The sequence below is a fragment of the Anas platyrhynchos genome, chromosome 3 (genome assembly GCF_047663525.1).
Source record: "Anas platyrhynchos isolate ZD024472 breed Pekin duck chromosome 3, IASCAAS_PekinDuck_T2T, whole genome shotgun sequence".
Classification (NCBI taxonomy): Eukaryota; Metazoa; Chordata; class Aves; order Anseriformes; family Anatidae; genus Anas; species Anas platyrhynchos.
This window is the reverse complement of record NC_092589.1, coordinates 88,457,621-88,477,342: the sequence shown is the minus strand read 5'-3', so window position 1 is coordinate 88,477,342 and position 19,722 is coordinate 88,457,621. Positions and strand designations below refer to the sequence as shown.

General features: G+C 35.5%; 1 long non-coding RNA gene across 17 annotated transcripts in view; it reads left to right on the top strand.

The window, feature by feature from the left end:
• Window positions 1-19,722, top strand: part of LOC110352479 (uncharacterized) — a 182,200-nt gene that overhangs the window by 49,125 nt on the left and 113,353 nt on the right. For 2 of the 17 annotated variants that reach the window (XR_011808503.1, XR_011808502.1), the window contains exon 5: window positions 5,546-5,636. The exons of 11 other annotated variants lie outside the window; for them this stretch is intronic. This is a non-coding gene — a long non-coding RNA (uncharacterized lncRNA). Of the gene's footprint in view, window positions 1-989; window positions 5,637-19,722 lie in introns of those variants that run through there. 4 more of the 17 variants (XR_011808500.1, XR_011808504.1, XR_011808506.1 and 1 more) reach the window with 4 other exon arrangements.

Here is a 19,722-nt window from a genome sequence, read left to right as displayed (position 1 = left end):
ACTACATTTTAACCTGCTTTTCCAGAATTATTTCATCTTCTTTTTAAATTTCTTCCACTTTTCTGTAGTTCCTAATCACTGTCCAATAAGCACTGAAAAGGTCTTATTATCTTTGCAAGTACAGTTCACTTTAGGCATGGTTATGGCAACTGCTTACACAGGGACAGTGATGCTGTTGTGATCATATGATCTACACTCAGATCTCAGTCTTGAGAATTGGACTCATAGGAGATATTTCAGTTCTACTATCATTCCTTAAATGGCTTGTGCTGTTTTGCTTCTGCTGATGATGCATAGAGTATCATAACATTATGTCATCTCTCTGGAGGATATTAATACACCAGTATAATACAGCGTAAATCCATATCAGTCTGGACAGAAATGATCTTGAGCACTTTGTACATTTTTCTATAACTGGCTCAGGGTGCTATTTTACATCTGCAGCTTGCATGCAGAAGAGATGCAAATGCAAATGTTCTAAAGGTAGTACAAATATTAGGACAACGCCAGGGGAGTTTTAGGTTAGATGTTAGGAAGAACTTCTTTACTGAAAGGGTTGTTAGGCACTGGAACAGGCTGCCCAGGGAGGTGGTGGAGTCACCATCCCTGGAAGTCTTTAAAAGACGTTTAGATGTAGAGCTTAGGGATATGGTTTAGTGGGGACTGTTAGTGTTAGTGACTGTGGACTCGATGATCTTGAGGTCTCTTCCAACCTAGAAATTCTGTGATTCTGTGATTCTGTGATTGCTTTCAGTTCAAGAATTAAATGAAGCAATAGTATCCCATTAAAGAATTCCTTTTACTGCCTGGTTGTATGAACTTAGTATCTGGACTGGCATAATACTTTCATTACGCTTCATTATGAAAGTATTTTTCAGAATTGTTTTCCATAATCAGTGCACTACGTTGTGATATATTGTATATGATGACTTATCAGAGTATACAGTGACTTTTGTTTTAAACTGTGTATTATGTGCATTTCTTTGTAGAAAAGCACACACACACAAAATTACTGAACAACATTCACCTATGTCTGCAGGACAGCGTCACACATCAAATAAACATCATCATTGTATTATCAGTGTCTGTACCCAAAGAAACTCCTAGCCTTTCCAGAACAGTGATGCCATTCCAGCTCTCAGCTACAAAGACAAACTGTGATTACCATCTGGTTGAAGAAAGCCATACAGTAAAAATTACGTTTATCTATTACAGAATAATGAAGAACCAAGTCTGCTGTACTAGAAAATGAATGAATGGATTCAGACTTCCTAGATATTTCCAATGCGGAGCTTATGGGGCTTTTCTCACTCTGATTTTATTTTGACAAAATCAGCTGTTACAGTCCTGGGAATTAACAAATTAATTTAGAAAGATATAAATAAGAATTATGCAATACATGCTTACACTAAGCACAATACAATGTTCTTTAACAACAGATAGCGGCAATAAGAAAATTTTCAAAACTTTTTTGTGTGTCTAAAATGCACTTCTCAAATTTTTCTTAGCTCCCTGAACATACTTTTCTAGAGTTTTAGCCAGCTCACAGTTGCATAAACACATATTATCCTGTTCTGCCTCAAAAATAGGCATTATAAAGTGTTCTAAATGTGCTAAACTTCTGTAGCTAAAAAATGTTTGAAACCAGAAAGAAATCCCTTACAGAGACTCTGAAGTTAAACAAAAATATCTAATTAGACCTTGATCCAAACTATCCTAACACTTATGCAGACTATCATTGGATCTCATCCAGTCTTTGTGATTACAGTCAGCAACAACCTGAAGCAAACCTTTACCTCCTAATAGAGGTTAATTAATGTCCCCCAAGCTTCTTAAAGATAAAAAATATACTTACTAATTTTCTGGATCAGAGTCTCAAACCACCAGACTTTTATGTTAGGAAATGATACCATATTTTAGTAATACTATACCATATTCTTACATTGTATAAATCTTAAAAAAAATAATAATACTGATACCTTGTAGAACAAAAGATAAATGTTGGATAACAATCTAATATTGCAATACAAAAAAATGCATTTTATCTTTCATAGGTTTCATTTAAACAATTTTATTTTATTTTATTTTATTTTATTTTATTTTATTTTATTTTATTTTATTTTATTTTTCAGCATTGTGATAAGCTGCTAAAGTGGAATTGATTTAACAGAAGTCATGTAATGTCATTACAGGTCATGTAGACATCATAACGCCTCTTGTCAAAATGTTTCACAAGCTCTTGTGCCAGTGGTTAGTGTGGTTACCTTCATCTATGTTTCTTGGACACAGCTGAACTCAGAACTGAAAATATTGCAGTCTTTCTGAAGTTCCCCTTCCTACTCGTATTTCCCCCATTTCTATGATGTCTAAGCAAAGAGAATGCAAACTTTAAGTTCTCTTGTAAGATCCCATACATGTTTCAAAGAATGATGTTTTTTTTTCCTGATAGCATTGTATGTTAAAACACCATACACATCACAGCAAAAAATAAGCTCTTAAGATAACTTTCTAGGACTATCTTAGTCCTAGCAATGGCATAAAAATAAAGCAAGAAGGCATCCATGACAAAGAAACTATGAGTTAATGGTTCCTAGGTTATCCAAAACTAAACAAAGATGAGAATTAAAGAAACCATATGCAATAATTTATTTTCCATGTTAGGAAAGTATTACAGTTTTATAGTTCCTACAGATATTTAAATGCTAATAATCATATTTTAAGATATAAGAGCCAAACAGAGAAAGGGAAAATTTAGTGGTACCATACATTCAATTTCCCTCTCATTATCTAAGTGAATTTGACTAATCTGGTTCTCACCAGTGGAATTGGAAACCATACACTACATTTTACTTTTCTTTGTAAAAAAAGGGCCAAACAAAATGTGAAAAAAATTATATCCAGATGAACTACAATATACTAAACTGCAAGTGGTATACTACTGGGATTTGTCCTGTGACATGCTACTGATTTTATATCTACCTTCTGTTGCTTAATGGTTCTTAAATTTTATTCTTCAGAAGTCAGATATAGACATGCAACTCTCTCATTCTTGGTCCAACCAGGGTAGAGGCAGCACTGAGTCAGCTCAAAATATGAAAAAAAGTGAAAAAAGGAATAACAGAAGACGTGCCTAAGCACACCTTACTTTTTTTTTTTTTTTTTTTTTTTTTTTGTGTTAGTTTTTTAAGAGAAGGATGGAAGAGGGAGCTTTAGGAAAGAAATAAAAAAATAAATTTTTAAAAAAGATGAAGGCAATGCAATATGATTTATGCAATTTGATTTGTACTGGGAACACAGAATTCTTTGCTTTTCAGGCTTGTATTTAACGTGACATCCTAGTGGCATTGAACAAACCCTCTTATCGTCACCTTTTTTTTTTTTTTCTTTCTCTATTTTTGCCCATGATTCTATTGTTTGTCTTCATGGCATGCTACTTTTAAAGTGCTTTGACCTGGACAAAATTTATAGAATGGCTATATATGAAAACATAATACTCAGTCCAAAGTGCATAGTAATTCCAATCAGTTATCTTGCTTTTAAAAGAATAATATTATATAGCTTACTAACAATACTGTAGAGAACTAAATTTAGCATTTGACATCTCTTTTACATCTCTTATACAACAAAAGGATTTGGGAGTTTTTTCCATGTAAGTAGAATAAATGTCAGTTACAAGTTATTTAGTTACTGTGTGGTGAATTTAAAGTCAGAATTTCCTTATTTGCCAGAAGCAGAAAACCCCTTACATAGTAAGTTCAATAGAAAATCAGACATCTGATAGTGATTTGGGGGCATGATTTTAAATAAAACGTTGTGTGATGATGAGAAGGAAACATTTCATTAATTTTGTAAGTGAGATGGTGTCTCGTTTAAGAATGTCATGTAACCCTAAAATCTTCTGAAGAGATATCTGCACAGCTCCTGGATCCACTGTATTACAGAAAATATTTTAGTTAGTGCTTATGGCACAAAATATGCCTTATCTTGTGAGTAAATTAAACTAAATTATGTAATATATGTCTTTTTTTTTTTTCAACACTTGCACAAGTGCTAATTCATTTTCACTGTAGTAACTTGTGAATATATGGCCCATTCACCTGAGTAGATCCAGGGATGTTTTTAGAAGTTTTATATTCTAAAAACAATAATATTATTTGGAATAGTGGAAAGTTCAGCACCGATACTTCACACACTACTGGCAAGCAAGGTGATACTCTTGCCAAAACAAACCCAAAGGTTTATAAGCAGCACTGCAGAATTACCTTGGACTAATATACAATTTGCATTGTTTATTTGCCATTTTGGTGAACTACCTGATTCATTTCCAAAATGAGAAATACCACTTATACCACTGGTGGTGGTATTCACCACCAAGTGCACAAAAGAAGCCTAATTCTACAACTCTGGTCTATTGCAGCTTTGCCCCATATTTAAACTATGGAATAAGCATGTGCCTTTCTTTGGCCATCTTTGCTAGCCTAGCCAGCTCCCTAGTTCTCAAATCCTCATAAAACATTTACTTATGTTGTAGAAATGCTCTATATGAAAGAAGCCCACAAAAAAATCCCTGCTATCCATTGCCAAGATTCCACAAGGAGTTAAGAGCTGACTGTGAGGGCTTGTCTGCTTCCAGAGCCAGGAGCAAAATCTTTGCCACAGGAAATAAGATAATGCATCAACAACTTAATTTATCTTCCAATAGAAGTACCTTACCCTGGGGAGGTGTACTGAATGCCAGATGCTGTCACATGAAAATCTGAAGCAATTTCATTATTGGTCTTTCAAATAAGAAATAACCATATATTCAACTTACTGTTCAAAGAAGCTGTGCACACTTTACTAGCATGAAGAACATGCACAGGTGAATTAAAGTAAATGGCAGTTCTTAGTCCTCAACTGTTAGTGTTTATGTGCTTGCAAAAAGAATGCTGATATATTTCTGAGATTTATTTTCAATTTACTTTGGGGAAAACTGCAAAAATAACCCACCTTTCTTTCAGGATGGCAGTCTTTGGCAGTCAGTGGCAAACCATTGTGGTTAAACATAGAAAACCAGCTATGGCATCTGGAAATTTAGATAGCATCATGATTTTAATTGGAAATTGCTTGTTCATCACAATCTGGAGATTTCATGTTCAAACAAAACTCTGCCAGTAGCAGGATTTCCAGAAGATCTCTGTATGAGCTATGATGTATTGTCAATATGACTGCCCCTTATTGGAGGCCTCAGAGCACAGAAGCCCTGCAGGGCTCTGAAACATGCAGTGGGGCTCTCAGACCCTGGGTTCATGGTAGTCTGTCTGATGGACTGACAGTCTGGGTGGACAATCACTTCCTGGCTGTCTAGCTCCAAGTCTATGTAAACTACCCGAAGACTTCTGTGGCCCCATATGCCCTGCTCTTACCATGGTGTTAGATAGTGGTTTGATTATCTGGTGAGTTCCTGTAGAATATACGTTACATATATGAATTTCCAGACTTTCTGAAGTGCCCATCCCACAGGCTACAAACAATAGCCATCTTTCCTCACAATTATTATTTTCAGGTATGTTTCAGGACTCCCCTTGTACTTATATTTGAAGTGGAAGCTTGGACAATATTTTCTGCAGTCATAGGGTGAGGAAATTGTAGTCAAGGTAAGTTGAAGTTAAAAACCCACTCATTAGTCATAGACTAAACTGCTGATTAACGCAAGCATGGAAGAGGTTTTTAAGGTGGTGGCAAAAACTTCAATAGAAGTTGGATGATAGTTGATTTAATCTACCTGTTAGATAGTCTTTTGACTCAGATCAACTAAATTCATAACCAAACTGGCAAATATGTATTTTGGACTATTTCTCTGTGCAATAACATGGGTAGAAACCTGGCTAGTACAGAGAAAGCTAAATGTCAGTAGGAAAAAAAAAAAATTGGCCTGTAACTAAGTAATGAGTGGGTGGAGTTGGGACAACCTTTATTAAAAGTTTTTCAAAATTACTTCATAGCAGGAAAAAATGTCAGAGCATTAAATGAATCGATGATACAATGATAACAGAAACTGCAATTATTGTATCACCTAAGAAAAAGGAAATGACCTAGGAAGAGAAATGGGGGCAATGGAGTAATAAATGCATATAGCGCTACAAATTAAAATGTAATTGTGAAGAAAACTAAGACAATCATAAGGAATTTGAATGGAATGCAGCTTACAGAAGCTGAAGGTGATAGACGTGACAAGATAAATGATTACAAAATTGCTCAAGAAAAAGCAGTAAAAACAGTACTAAAGAAAGTAACTGGTAGTAATTTTACTCGTAAAGTAGCTTAGTTATTATACGTGGCACACTTTAGGCTTCACTTGAAATGGGAAATGTAGGTGTTGATCCAAAATCCAGTGAAGTCAATGGAAATATTCCTTTTGAGTAAAAAAGTGCTTTGGGACAGGTCCTCAACTGCTGGGGTGTTTCCAGATGACAGAGAAATGTCTCATCAAGAAAAATTGTTCAAGAACTAAAACAAATGGAAGAAAACTGCAACCTTCTCTAATTATGTATTATAGAGACTTAAGCAGTACTGCAATTATATGACGTTCCAGTGACAAAGCCATTATGTGCATCTGTGTAAGGAGATGATCTGGTTAGAGATCAAATTGCATATTTCCAACCAGAAGCATAGTTTCCATTTAGATGTGGAAAAGGACATTCAGTGACAGAGTAGATGCCATTATTATTGTGTGTTATTTAAACCAACAGTAGTGTGAATATCAATTTAGATTTTCATATTTGAATAAATGTGTAGAAAATAAGGTTTCCAGGGGACAGATTTTGTTTCTTTCCATCCAATTCTTTAAAATAAAAATAAAAGTGCTTCTCCATTTCCTGATTGAATTCCATGTGGAGTTTTAAAGTTGTTAGTTAAATTCTGCATTTTTCTTCTCATATTGGTATACTAATGGTATAATTGATTTAACATCACTCAGTTGATTATTATTGCTCAGTTCTCTTATTTTTCCCTGTCAAAAGGATTTTGACTCTGTATGTTTGCTAAGTAAAATGACTTCCCAGTGCACATAGAAATTAATATATTAGTTAAAGTTCTTAAGGACACTTTTGAAGCCCTAGTTTATAAAAAAATAGCCTGTAATGAATATTTTGAATCAAGTAGCTTATTCATCTGTCATATTTCCAATGATCACAGTTTTATCACAAGTCTTGAAATATTTGTTCTTTCTGTAAGTCATCAACTGAGAGAAGTATATGTGAAAACTACATTCTACTACATGGAAAAACTCAGCTTCTGTTTACAAAATATTCCTACCTTTTGTGAATGTGGAAGATATCTTGAGCTTATGAGCTGAAATCATGTTGTCTCAGGAACATAAAAATAATTAATCACAAATTTATTGTTATTATTATTTTGTTGTTGTTACAATGATATTTTAAATCGGTCTAATAACTGTTGAAGTCCATTCTGTGTTTGTTTGTTTTTTGGTTTGTTGAAAACTTTGTGCATACATTTTAACACCTGGCATGGTATGATTCGGAGTGTCCTTTCTGTCTGAACTCATTTCTGCAGGTGAGAATATTAGGAAAACACCAGTGAATGTATTATATTCACTCAGATGCTCTGAATTCATCTTCAGAAGATGATAAGTAAAGTACAGCAAAGCAAAGATTATCCTGGGCTTGCAGACAAGGAGTGAGGTAATAGGGTTATTTGTCAAAGATGTAGTTCACACTGCCCAGATATTCTGACTTGTGCCTTTAGCACAAGACCTTATTTGAACTTCAAATATTTCAATAAGAAGGTTGAGACGACTTCAGAGAACAAGGATCAAAGATCAAAGTCAACCTCCACACTCTGGAAAAGTAATCCTACTCCATATTTCAAGGTTGCAACATACATGTATCTGATATCTGATATATTTAAATGAAATACCATTAATTATCTCAACATTTTCCTGACAGTTTCCTTCCTCTCATGACACATGCTGTTAAAGTTTATTTCATCCTCAGTACTCTCATTCAGAAAGAAACATAATATCTCTCTTGGATAAATCAACAAATTTTTATTGTTGGACTAGATCCCTGCTAGAAAGAAAGTACCTGATACAAATAACTGCTCTCACACATTGTTGTGCTTACATTAGTTTTCTCACAGTTAAATCAGAATACAAGCACAAAGCAACCATAGAATACTGAAAGAGATGCAAACCAAAAGTAAAGTCTTGGATTGAAGCATGGACTGTATTTTCCGAACCATTTGTGAATACATTCCAACTCTTCACATCCACATTCTTACAGCGATGGGTACACTGTCAAAAACTACTTGACGGTTGTGATTTGGGATGATGAAGCTGCTTTGCAATGCCATCTTTCATTTTAAAGCACAGGATGTGCTTCCTTCCTGAGCAGAGTGTCATTTGCTTTAGCTGTAGTTACATACCAGGCTCTCAGATTGCTGAGACCAATAAACCTGCAAAACTGCCTTGACAGTGAGAAGGCATGGTTTTCATAGAATAATTCAGGAGGGAGACCTCAGGAGGTCTCTAGTACAATCTCCTGCTCAGAGTAGTCATCTCAGAACTTTATCCAGTTAGATCTTGAAAACTTCCAAAGATAGAGGTTGCCAAACCTCTCTGGTAAATTTTCCACTGCTGGACCATCCTTATGATGAAAAAATTTTGTCTAATGATGAAACAGATCCTCTTTTGCTCCGGCTTATGCCTTTTGTTTTTTGTCCTCCCACCATGAACCACTTGGAATAGTTTGTTTCTGTCCTCTTGATATGCACCACACAGACACAGAGGGCTGCTCTTAGTTTTCTCCAGAGACATCTGTTCTCCAGGCTAAACAAGTCCAGTTCACTTAGCGTCTCCTATAAGGACAAATGAACCAGTCTTGAAAATGCTGGTGGCCTCCACTAAACTCACTCCTGTCTATTGAAGATTTTCCTTTATTGAGGACTGCAAAAGAGGCTCCAGTATACTAGATATAAGGGTGATTATTCCTTCTCCTGATGAACAGGCCATGCAGGCCATACAGCCCAGAATGGCTTTTTGCTGCCAAAACCATTGCTGGCTCATGCTTAGCCTTCTGCCTGCCGGAGTCTCAGGGCTTTTCATGCAGACCTGCTCCCCATTTAGGCAATCTCAGTCTGGGTAAGGGCTTGGCACTTTTTTTTTTTTTTTAATGTTGGCCCATTCCTCCATCTTGTCTATGGCCCTGCCCTGCACCACCCATTTTCTTGCTATCTGCAAGCTTGCTGTCACCTCATCAAGTCATTAGTAAAGATGTTGAATGACACCCCACAACACTCCCCTAACCTCCAGAGTACAATCCTTTAACCATTACTCTCCGAGCCTGATCGTCAAACCAGTTCTTTCACTCATCTAGTTGCCTAAACTGCTAATTGCTTGTGTGTTATTCATGCATTTCATTTATGATCACCTATCTGAAATGAAGAAGTGAGTAAAGATGCACCAAAATCAGAAAGTTAACTTGTTATGTTTTCCACTTTTCATCTTTTTGAATTCCAGAACTGAGTCTTAGGAAGTCTTTTTCTATGCCACAGGCATTACTCTGGCTAGTTTTGTGAATGGTGAAGGCAAAAGTTTAAAATAATCTTCTCTTACAGTCCCACACCACTGAGAGAAAAAAACAACTTGGGTTGCTAAAAGGGGCAACATATTCCATGTGTTAACATATGGGGTATGTTAACAGCATGCTGAATAGTAACTCAAGGCATTCATGTAGTTATTAAGGTTTTTATTCAACTAGTTACTGAGTAATTGAGGTTTTCTGAAATTCACTGTGACTTCTGTTTCTCCTTTGTGTTCTTCTCCATGCAACCTCTTTAAACCATATGCATTTCTCAGCTTTATCCCAAGAATTTCCTGCCAGAGAAAATAAACCATACAAATGTTTTACAACATTAGATATCTTGATGGCATTTAGAATTATTTGCTGTGTGTTTATCTTAATATTTACATACATTTTCACAGTATGAGAGTGTTGCAGTTTTGGTTCAGTCTACAGTCAGACATTTTATTATGCTTTATGTGATCAAACAAAATAAAAATATATAACCTTTTTCAGAACATAAGTGAGCCGGGAATGTTAAGATATGTCTTCCTCACAGAAAGCTATCTGTAGCGCACAAAGTGAAAATTTGTTTCTACATGACCTGTTTTCAAAAGATCACCTGCTAACACTAACATTGCTAAATGTTTTTTTTTTTTTTTTTTTTTTTCTCTTTGTCTTTCTATGAAAATAGGTTGCTTTGTTTTGGAGAAAAAAATAATCTTTTGTTAGGATGTGTATTTTGGTTGCTTGTTGGAACAAATTCTGGCAAGTGACAATAGAGCCTGTTAATTGCACTGGTTCCTTTAACTAGAATTCATTCCTGAGGCAGTTACTTCCTGACAACCATTGTCTATGTGCTGTTTGTGACCAAATATGTTCCATGACTGATTTATTTGTATAAACAAAATTTATTGCATTAAAATCTGTCAGAAGCCACAATCCAGGGAACTTGGATACAGAAGACACAGAGCTTTGTTCTTCAGAAACCTAAGGACTTCTTAGAGTAGGGGTAGCTGTTCTAGACTGGTGAGATTCAATGCAACATAGGAAGTTATGTCTGCTTCTTGATTCAAATTCTTTGAATTCCAGGACTTCATGACAATAATTTCATCTTCACTGAAAAAAAATGCCATCAGGTACAACTAGAGAGACTCTTTTGCATTGTGGCAGTGCATATTCTGGTAACTACCTCTGTGGAAATAGTACATAAACACCCATTTTGGAGAGTACAAGCTTAATGATTTTCTAAGAAAATAATGTTAGTATCTTTAGTATCTTTAGTAATATAAATTAGACATGATCAGTCAAATGCACTACTCTTTCTTTGTGTACTTTTGACCTCTTGATGCTTTTGCCCTTGAGATTTTTTTTTTTTTTTTTTTTTTTTTTTTTTCAGCCAGGGTCTCTAATATCACTTTTAACAGCTCCTTATGATCATTAGTAGATGAACATTGTCAGTTTTCCTTTTCTCTGATGCCACGTGGAATGATTAATTAAGGATTTTTCTTAAAGACATATAAACAGGTAGCTCCTAAGGAAAAGCAGCTGTGGTGACTGAGTTGTCCACATACTTTCTATTATTTGTGGTCTTTTGCACTCATATCCCTTATCTTGTTCTCTGCTTTAATAACACTTGCAGTGATGATCCTTCCAGGAGTTCAGGGAACTGATGGTCTCCCCTATCATGGTATTAATTGGACTTCTCTTCTTACTCCTTAGTTTTTCTTTTCCATAGACTGTGCTTTCAAAATGAAAACTGTAGCTAATAGTATCCTTGTACAGAAGCATGTGAGGTCATGCACTGAGGGCAATTTTGCTTTCTCTTCTTGTACTACTTGTAGTCCAGTAACACTCTTTCCAGACTCATGAAAATTTCACTTTTCTACAGATATTCCCAGTAACTTGCATCACATCAAAATATTGCTCTTGAGCATTGCTGTAACCATTCATTTCCTCTGACTTGTCACAATGGAGAATTAAACAATTTTCAGCTTTTATATCTGGCAACACTTTAAGAATTGTATGTAGAAAGCTGCTCATGGGAAACAACTTGACATGTAAAACCACCAGGAATTCAGAGCCCTAGAAACAATCTAAAAATCTAATAAATAGTGCTTTCTATTGTAGAGTGTTACTGGAATTTATTCTATGTACTGTGCATATATGCTGTGCATATATTTATTGTGAATATATTTATGTATTCTATTTACTCTAGCTTTATTCTGAATCATACTTTTTTAAGAGCACTTTAGCAATAAAAATTACAAACACAATTTTCTAGCATGTTCTTTACAAACTTACAAGTACTAACAAGCAAATAATAAGTGATCTATCACTGGGTAGACATAGGCAAAACTCAGACACTATATTCATCTCGATTCTTTATTAGGGGATGGCTGGCCATTTTCTAAGCTGCCTTAGGTATCCTAAAGCATCTAGGGGTCCTACAGTTCTTCAGAAATTGTATTTGGGTTTCTGGATTGGTGGACTTGCTTGTTATGTTACACCTACCTTTATCTACCAATGATCCTTTGCTAGGAAATTGCTTGTTTCCTGTACCTGTAAGTTTAATTTGCAGCACAAATTAATTTACAGCACATACTAACCTTCCCGGTGGTATAGAAGGTGTAATTGGAAAGTTAGAATTGGAAAGTAGAAAGGTAGAATTGGAAAGTTGTTTGACCACTGAAGTAATAAAGTTATTGGTCTTCCCATAAGGGAGAAGACTTTATGCAATGGATCAAGAGGAAAAAAGGTGGGTGGGTAGGCTTTAGTGGTATATGAACATGGAGAGTTGCAATGAGGATAACCATAGAATCACAGAATCATTAAGGTTGGAAAAGACTTCCAAGATCATCTGGTCCAACCATCACCCTCCCACCACTATTACCCACTAAATCATGTCCCTAAATGACACATCCAACCTTTCCTTGAATGGCCCCAGGGACAGTGACTTCACCACCTCCCTGGGCAACCCTTTTCGATGCCTGACTGCTCTTTCTGAGAAGAAATGTCTCCTCATTTCCAACTTGAACCTCCCCTGGTGCAACCTGAGGCCATTTCCTCTTGTCCAGTTGCTAGTTATCTGTGAGAAGAGGCCAACTTCCAGCTCCCCACAACTTCTTTTCAGGCAGCTGTAGAGAGTAATAAGGTCTGTCCCGAGCCTCCTCTTCTCCAGACTAAACATCCTCTGAGTTTGCATGAATTGTTAATATTTTGAAGCAATTTAAAACCTAGAGACATAAGCTGTCCCAGAACAAGCTGAGACCAAGAAAACATATTTCTTATACAACGTGAGAAAATGGTTTGTGGGTCAATCCTCATTAAAAAAGGAGTTGTTATAATTTGTTGAGTGTCTTCCCTGGAGAGAAGCATATAACATCATTCATTCTATAATTAGCTAAAATTCAGATTTATATTTTGGCTTGTTCATGCAATTTCCAGTCTTCCAGATTACTGCCTGTGAAACTTCACTTCAACACAACTCCATGGAGATTGAAAACTGAATTGGTACATGTTACTTGTCACATACTAATTAGCCTTTTCAGATCAAATGATCCTAGCGTCTGTGCATCCTGTGTCTGTAAATCAAACACAGTGAGTTTACTGTTTAGCTGCTGCAAACTACCTTTGGAGGAGCTATGTTGAAATAAAGCAACTGATGATTTGTTTTATCATGTGGAAAAGGGATCTAGAGACAGATATGTAACCTGATGATTGCTTTATGTCGATAAATACCAGTATGGTATTCACCTGATAAAGGCATGCTAAAAGGTATAAAACTCACAACAGACTTTGATTGCTTGACTGAGGATATTTGGTAGAACTTGGTGGAGCATAAAGTCTGGAATAAAGGATCCAGAAATACTATATAAAAATTGTATTAGCCTGTAAAAATATAAAAAACTGAAAAAAGGAACACTGTCATTAATAATTTCACATCTTACTAATGAGTTTGTTAGAAAAATAGAGAATTAGCTGGGTCAAGCATTTAGAATAACTGCTGTTATCTTCAAGCTAACTTGATATATACTGTTTTCACAAATAACTGACACATGCTTCCACTTTTTTTTTTTTTTTTAAATGGCATTTCTTTAAGAGTCAAGTTGGGCTGTGCTGAGTTTTCTGAATGTGAACTCTAAAAAGAGTTCTCTCCTTTTTCAAAAGAAAGATGAAGATTTCTGTTCACTCACTGAAACAGTGGAATGTATATTCATTTGCAACAGAGAAGTACATATTATTATCACAGTATTTAATGCTGGTGTATATAAAAGTTTGTGAGAAAACCAGTATTAATTAAACTATTTTCTCTCTGGAAGATATTTGCCAAATTAAAATGTTTCTTAATCTGAATGTGAAGAGCACAAGCATCTCATTTCATTTAAAAAGCTGTCTTTATACTGACAAGTAACGATACCAGACCATACAAAGAAACATTGGGAGAAATTGTGGTTCACATTATTTTAAAAAAGGTGCTGACAGTGTTAGGGTGCTGACCTTAAAAATGTGACTGCAAAGACAAACTGTATGGGTATAGATAAAGGTGACAGTTATGCCTAGAGGAAGTTGACTTATCCAAGTGTAAGATTCTTCGACATATTAAATCTATTCCAGTTGGAGAAAAAAAAAAAAAGAAAAAAAAAGAAAGCCACACAGGAAAATTACTTTTTTTAAAAGAAGTCTATGTACTCTTGACTATATCTGATATGTCACACCATTTTTTTTAAAGGGAAATGAGGTGACTTACTGAATCTTATAAGATTGGAGATTACAGTAATATTCATTTTAGAGATCAATAAATTAAGGCAAAATTAAATGACTCATCACAGACTGCACTAGAAACGATTTGCAGACTGAGTTAAAAGAGTGTTAATGGTATCTCCATCTACAGTTTCCATTGAAATAAATGTGAATGGGTGAAAGTTGTATAATATTTAATTTAATTCCATGTGTTCAATGTTTTACATTCATAGTAATTTTCAGCAATATTTCCAAGCAAACTTCAGTTACATATTTAGCAAAGCCCCCAAGGAATATCATTTTAGCTGTCTGCAGATTTTTCCTTTGAAAGAAAAAGGAGATGTGGGCAATGCTTTATCAAGGATGCATGCACCTGAGTCTCTAAATGTCATTTTCTGCTCATCATAATTAAAGCTATACTGAAAGAAAAAAAAAAAACTTTTTTCTTTTTTTTAGCTGACAACAGAAAGAGATGAAATCATTGATGATAAAAAATTGGTTGTCTTCACTGAAATTACATGAGAAATTATTTAGGTTTAGAAATTATTTAGTTTTTATTGTTTCTGAGCACTTGCTACATGCTATTAAATGTTATTTCATAGCACTGAACCACATTACCACATTACTTATCAGTTCTGGGGCTTGTGCTATGCAACTGTAAGGCCCAACTCATGATGGCTTGAGGCAGCCTTCTTAAAGTTCCCAAGTGGGAAAATAGATACCCACATCTCATGTTAATTCTTTGTGAACATATCTTAAAGCAGACTCCTACTAAAAAATGAGATACAATTGTTTTGATAAACAAATGTGTTCTAACAAGTTAGGTTTCTCATTTGTTTTTCTCTACATTTGCTCTGGCAACATGGACAGGTAATCTCTCTCACTCTATCTCTCTATCTTTAGAAGATAGATAAAGTGCCATTTAGCAATTTTCCTTACATTAGATTTTTTTTCCCTATATCAAGCCTAAAACATCTCTTTTGAATGATAAGCACATTAGCATTTTGTTATGCCTATGTAATGTCCCTGGTAGAAGCTTTTCATGACAGCACTCTTGTTCTCCTTGTTCTCAGTCTTTTTATACTTCACATTTGATGTTTTAAATCTTTCTGAATAAGTTATATTTCCTGTAACAGTGTATTCCTGTGGCTCTCCTCTGTGTTCTCTCATGACTGTTGTGTGCTGCTCACAGAATTGGTTTCATGTTCTCTATAGAGAACTGTAGCCATGGTACTGCAAATGGTAGGTATAACACAGCATCATGTCCTTCCCATGTTCTGCAGCCTTCACCCTTTTAATTAGATCCAGATAACGATTATTTTTCTCCATCTTGGTGTTGTGAGTCATTGCCAATTTGGAATCTATAATAATCCATCTGCCGCCCCTTGGCCAGATGGGAAGTACCTTGATTTGTCACTTGTTTGTCTTGGTCCTGGTCAAAAGCCACCAAATTATTTTACAACATTCTTAGAATTGTCAGTGAAGCAGTAGAGCTGTAATCACACTGAAGGAAGCATTCACTTAGGGAGCAGTGCAGACTGTATTATTTGCAGTTAGAATGGTGCAAGGTTGTAGGCCTTCAGCTGTCTAAAAACACCAGTGTTTGAAACCAATGTAAATAAATAGAGTGCAATTTGGATTTTACTAGCCGATCATTTTACTGCTCAAATCCTTGTCAGATGTTAAATGAACTATTAAAGAACAGTCCTTGGATGTTTTATAAATAGTATAATAATCTAACTAGGATTTCCTGCTTATCACTGTTACAGCAAATAAATGTTTCAAACTTAAAACACAGTAATTCAGGATGTTTTAAAATCTAGGCTTAGGAAAAGCCTAACAGCCTTAAAAGGAGGGTTTATCTCCCTGTTTGGTTTCAATTATGAGGTGGTGTGGGCTGAAGTCTAAGAGGTACAGACCTTTCATATGTTTTTCAGGTAGAGGTTGAATGTTTTTGCCATTAGTGATATCTTCTTATGTTCTTTACATTAAATTGCTGCCCTATTCTTCTTGAAAGGACTAGTTTGCTGCTAGGACACAGGGATGCCAAATTTGATTACTTCAAAGAGGATTATTTTTCACTTTACGAAGATTAATTGGGGTTCCCTAAAGCCTAAGTTGCTTGGGGAAAAAAGGAAACAATTCTTCATCAATAATCATAATGTCTTCCAGGCACATGGAAAAATGTGGTTCTGGGCAGATCTTAAACACAAATTACTGAGCTTAAGTAGCATGTAGACTGGAAAAAGAAAGAAGCTTGGTGCAGTGTCACTTACATATTTTTTGTATATGAATGTTCTCCAGTAACATTATAGAGCATCACTCTGGGAAGCTGATTATAAACAAAAATTTCTCTGGTGTGTGTTATAGTTCAGCTCTACTAACTTTCTACCTGTAAAATAACCTTTGAATAGTTTGTTTTGTAACTCCTGAAACAGTTACATGCTGCAAAAAGCCTGTCATCTTCCCTGCCCAGCCAGGTTCTGCAAAAGAGCCCACAGAATTTTTTTAGCCCTTTTGCTAGTATTGTTTATAGAAAAATGTGTTTACTTGAAAGAAAGCAAATTCATGAGAGAAAATCCCAGCTGTGCATACTGACATATACTGTCGTTTCCAAGTAAAACATGGAGTGGTGGGATATTTATTCATTGCAGAACATAACATAAAATTGAACTTGTCTGAGGTAAGTGTAAGATCTTTTTCCATAGGAAACAATGACTATAGGAAGTGTTTAGTTATATTATTAAAAATAAGATCATATTACTTTTTCTCAGCTGCAGATCCTTCAGCAAAATAAAATCTTTTCCAGATAGATAGATGAAGATCCAACGTCAATCATCTTCAACTGCTTTTTTTTTTTTTTTTTTTTTTTTTAATAGGAACCCGCTCCAATTTCCCATTATTTGCCCAATTTCTATCATTTGTATTTCTTTGTTGCCAAGAACGAGATAATAGATAACTTTAAAAATCCATAAAAGAGTGATACATTCCTCTTTGATGAGTTTTTTTCCTTTAGAAAAAAATATATCCCTTAGTTACAGAGAAGATGGAATTTTCAGGAGAAGGAAATGTTTTGGTTTATATGTAACATTTCTTGTTTGAAACATGATTATTACAGATATGTGTGCATGTTCTCGTGTGACATAGTGACAGACCTATTTCTCTGTAATTCAATGGAAGTGTTACTTTTGATATCTGTGTTAGCAGGTCTGTTTCTGCTACAGCAAAGAAGTTTGTGCTGCCAAGTACTTCCTTTATTAGACCCTATGATATTTTGTCCATGCTGTCTTTGAAAACCTAAACTGAGTGGGATTGAAATTGTCCCAGGTTGAATACTAAAGGAAAAAAAAAAAAAAGTATACATGTGAGACCTGTGCAAGATTTGAACTAACCTGTCAAAGAGGCCGAGACTGTGATCTAGGATAAGAGACAGGGACAGAGACTAGGGGTAAAAATGGGAAAGCTCACTGGGTTTGGTGCCTGGGAGAAGCTTAAACAAGATGAGGAGGACCTGAAGAGAGGTACTAGAAAAACTGAAGTCAACAAGCATTCATGGGGAGACATGCGCCAGAAGGATACTGAGACTGTTTGGGAAAGAACAAACCAAGAATCATGAAGCCATCTGATAAATACATTTGAAGAGGTGCTGTAGGAATGGCAGGGGAAAGGAAACCAAGTGGAGCCAAGGACACTTAGTCAGTGTGGACAGAGAAAGAGAAAGAAAATGGAAATGGAAGAGAGTGGGTAGGAAGTGGGTACAAATAGAGTCTAAAGATTGAAATATGGCAAGGTGCTGCTGAGGAGTATGTGTATTTACTAAGTGAAGGCATGCAAAGTAATGTCTGGATCTCTCTTTCACAACTCTCTGCTTTGTCAGTACTTCTAAAAGACATTTTCTTCCTACAACCTTTTGGTTGCTGACCTGGGGTATCCGTTGTTCACCACAAACTCTAGTTGTAGTGTTTCCATTTCATAGAATTTCTTTTTTTCTTCTTCAGAGAAATAGCTCCATTCAGTTCTTATTGCACCATTCTATACTATCCAGACATATACAGAAACCTAGTATTGCATTCTCTTTGGTTTGTTGCTGGGATAATTTAAAGTTTGAGTCTGTGGTCTCTTAGTAATCTCCTGGCAGTTGCTGTCCACTTCTCATCCCCCAACTATTTGTTATCATTTTTTCCTGATGGGTTATTTGTAGCTTAGATCATTTAATTGTGCAGTTCCACAAACATTTCTACTTTCACAAAATAGTAGGTGGTGGGTAAGGAGGACCACAGGTCTGCAGATGAAAGTGGCATGAATGCTTCACTCAGCACTGCTACATGTGCAGTCTCACAACAGTGTGAGTCTCATAGTATAGGAATATACAAATAGTGCAGCAGGTAAAATGTTCCCAAAAATATTACAGAACATATTAACATTGTTGTCAGAGATGTCGGGCATGATCCTTTCCCCGTGGGATACTGGGCCTTGCAGACCTTGAAATTTAGAGGTTTCACCATGCTTTGGTTCCAGTAAACAGCTTTTAGAAGGCATGGGCAGAATTCTTCATCCCATCTAGCACCACTGACACACAGAATGGCAGCCAATTAGTGCTGGTATTTATTCTGTTAATAAACATGGCGAATATGCCTAAAGAGTCCACTCAACTTTGCTGATAAATCACAAAGGTGTTGATGCAGTGCCAAAGGATGAATTTTCTTTGTTTATGTTTCATTTTGCTTTGCTTTTTAAATTTTTTCTCTTTTTCATATACATCTATACACACACTAAGCTCCTGTACAGAGAAGTTTGTTTATGAACATGGTGCACAATCTGCATGTGTTTTTCCATTGCTGAGGAACAGCTGGTGACTCCAGTTCTTTTAATTTAATCTGAAATTATGAAGGTTGGAATTATTTTACTTGAAGTAATGGGTAACTAATCAATTCCATCAGCTGACAGCAATTATATTTCACTTAGGCACTTTACTTAATTACAAGAAGCTGAACTGAGCTGAACTCTTGTTCTTTTAAATCTGATGACTTGTTAGTTAGGAAAGACTTGTTTTTATCTTTATGTTGCATTATTTATTTATTTAAGTAGATTTTTAAGTAGCTCAGAATATATCATCTAAATTTTGCATTCACTGTCCCCTATATTTATGGGGTTAGTGAAAAAAATTACATATAAACAAAATAAGAAAGCCTAACAAAGAGTGCTGCCAGGGATTTGAAAGAAGCATTTTTTTTTCCTTCTACTTAGCATTTTTGAGGATGTATCATTCATTTATGTGTTTCCAATTTGAGAAGGAGACTGGTAGAGATAGTTAGGAGTTTGTAGTAGATAATATATAAGGGTTTGCTTTGCATGGACCAAGGTACCCAGAGAGGTGGTGGATTTTCCATATATGAAGGTTTTGAGACCTTGACAGGAC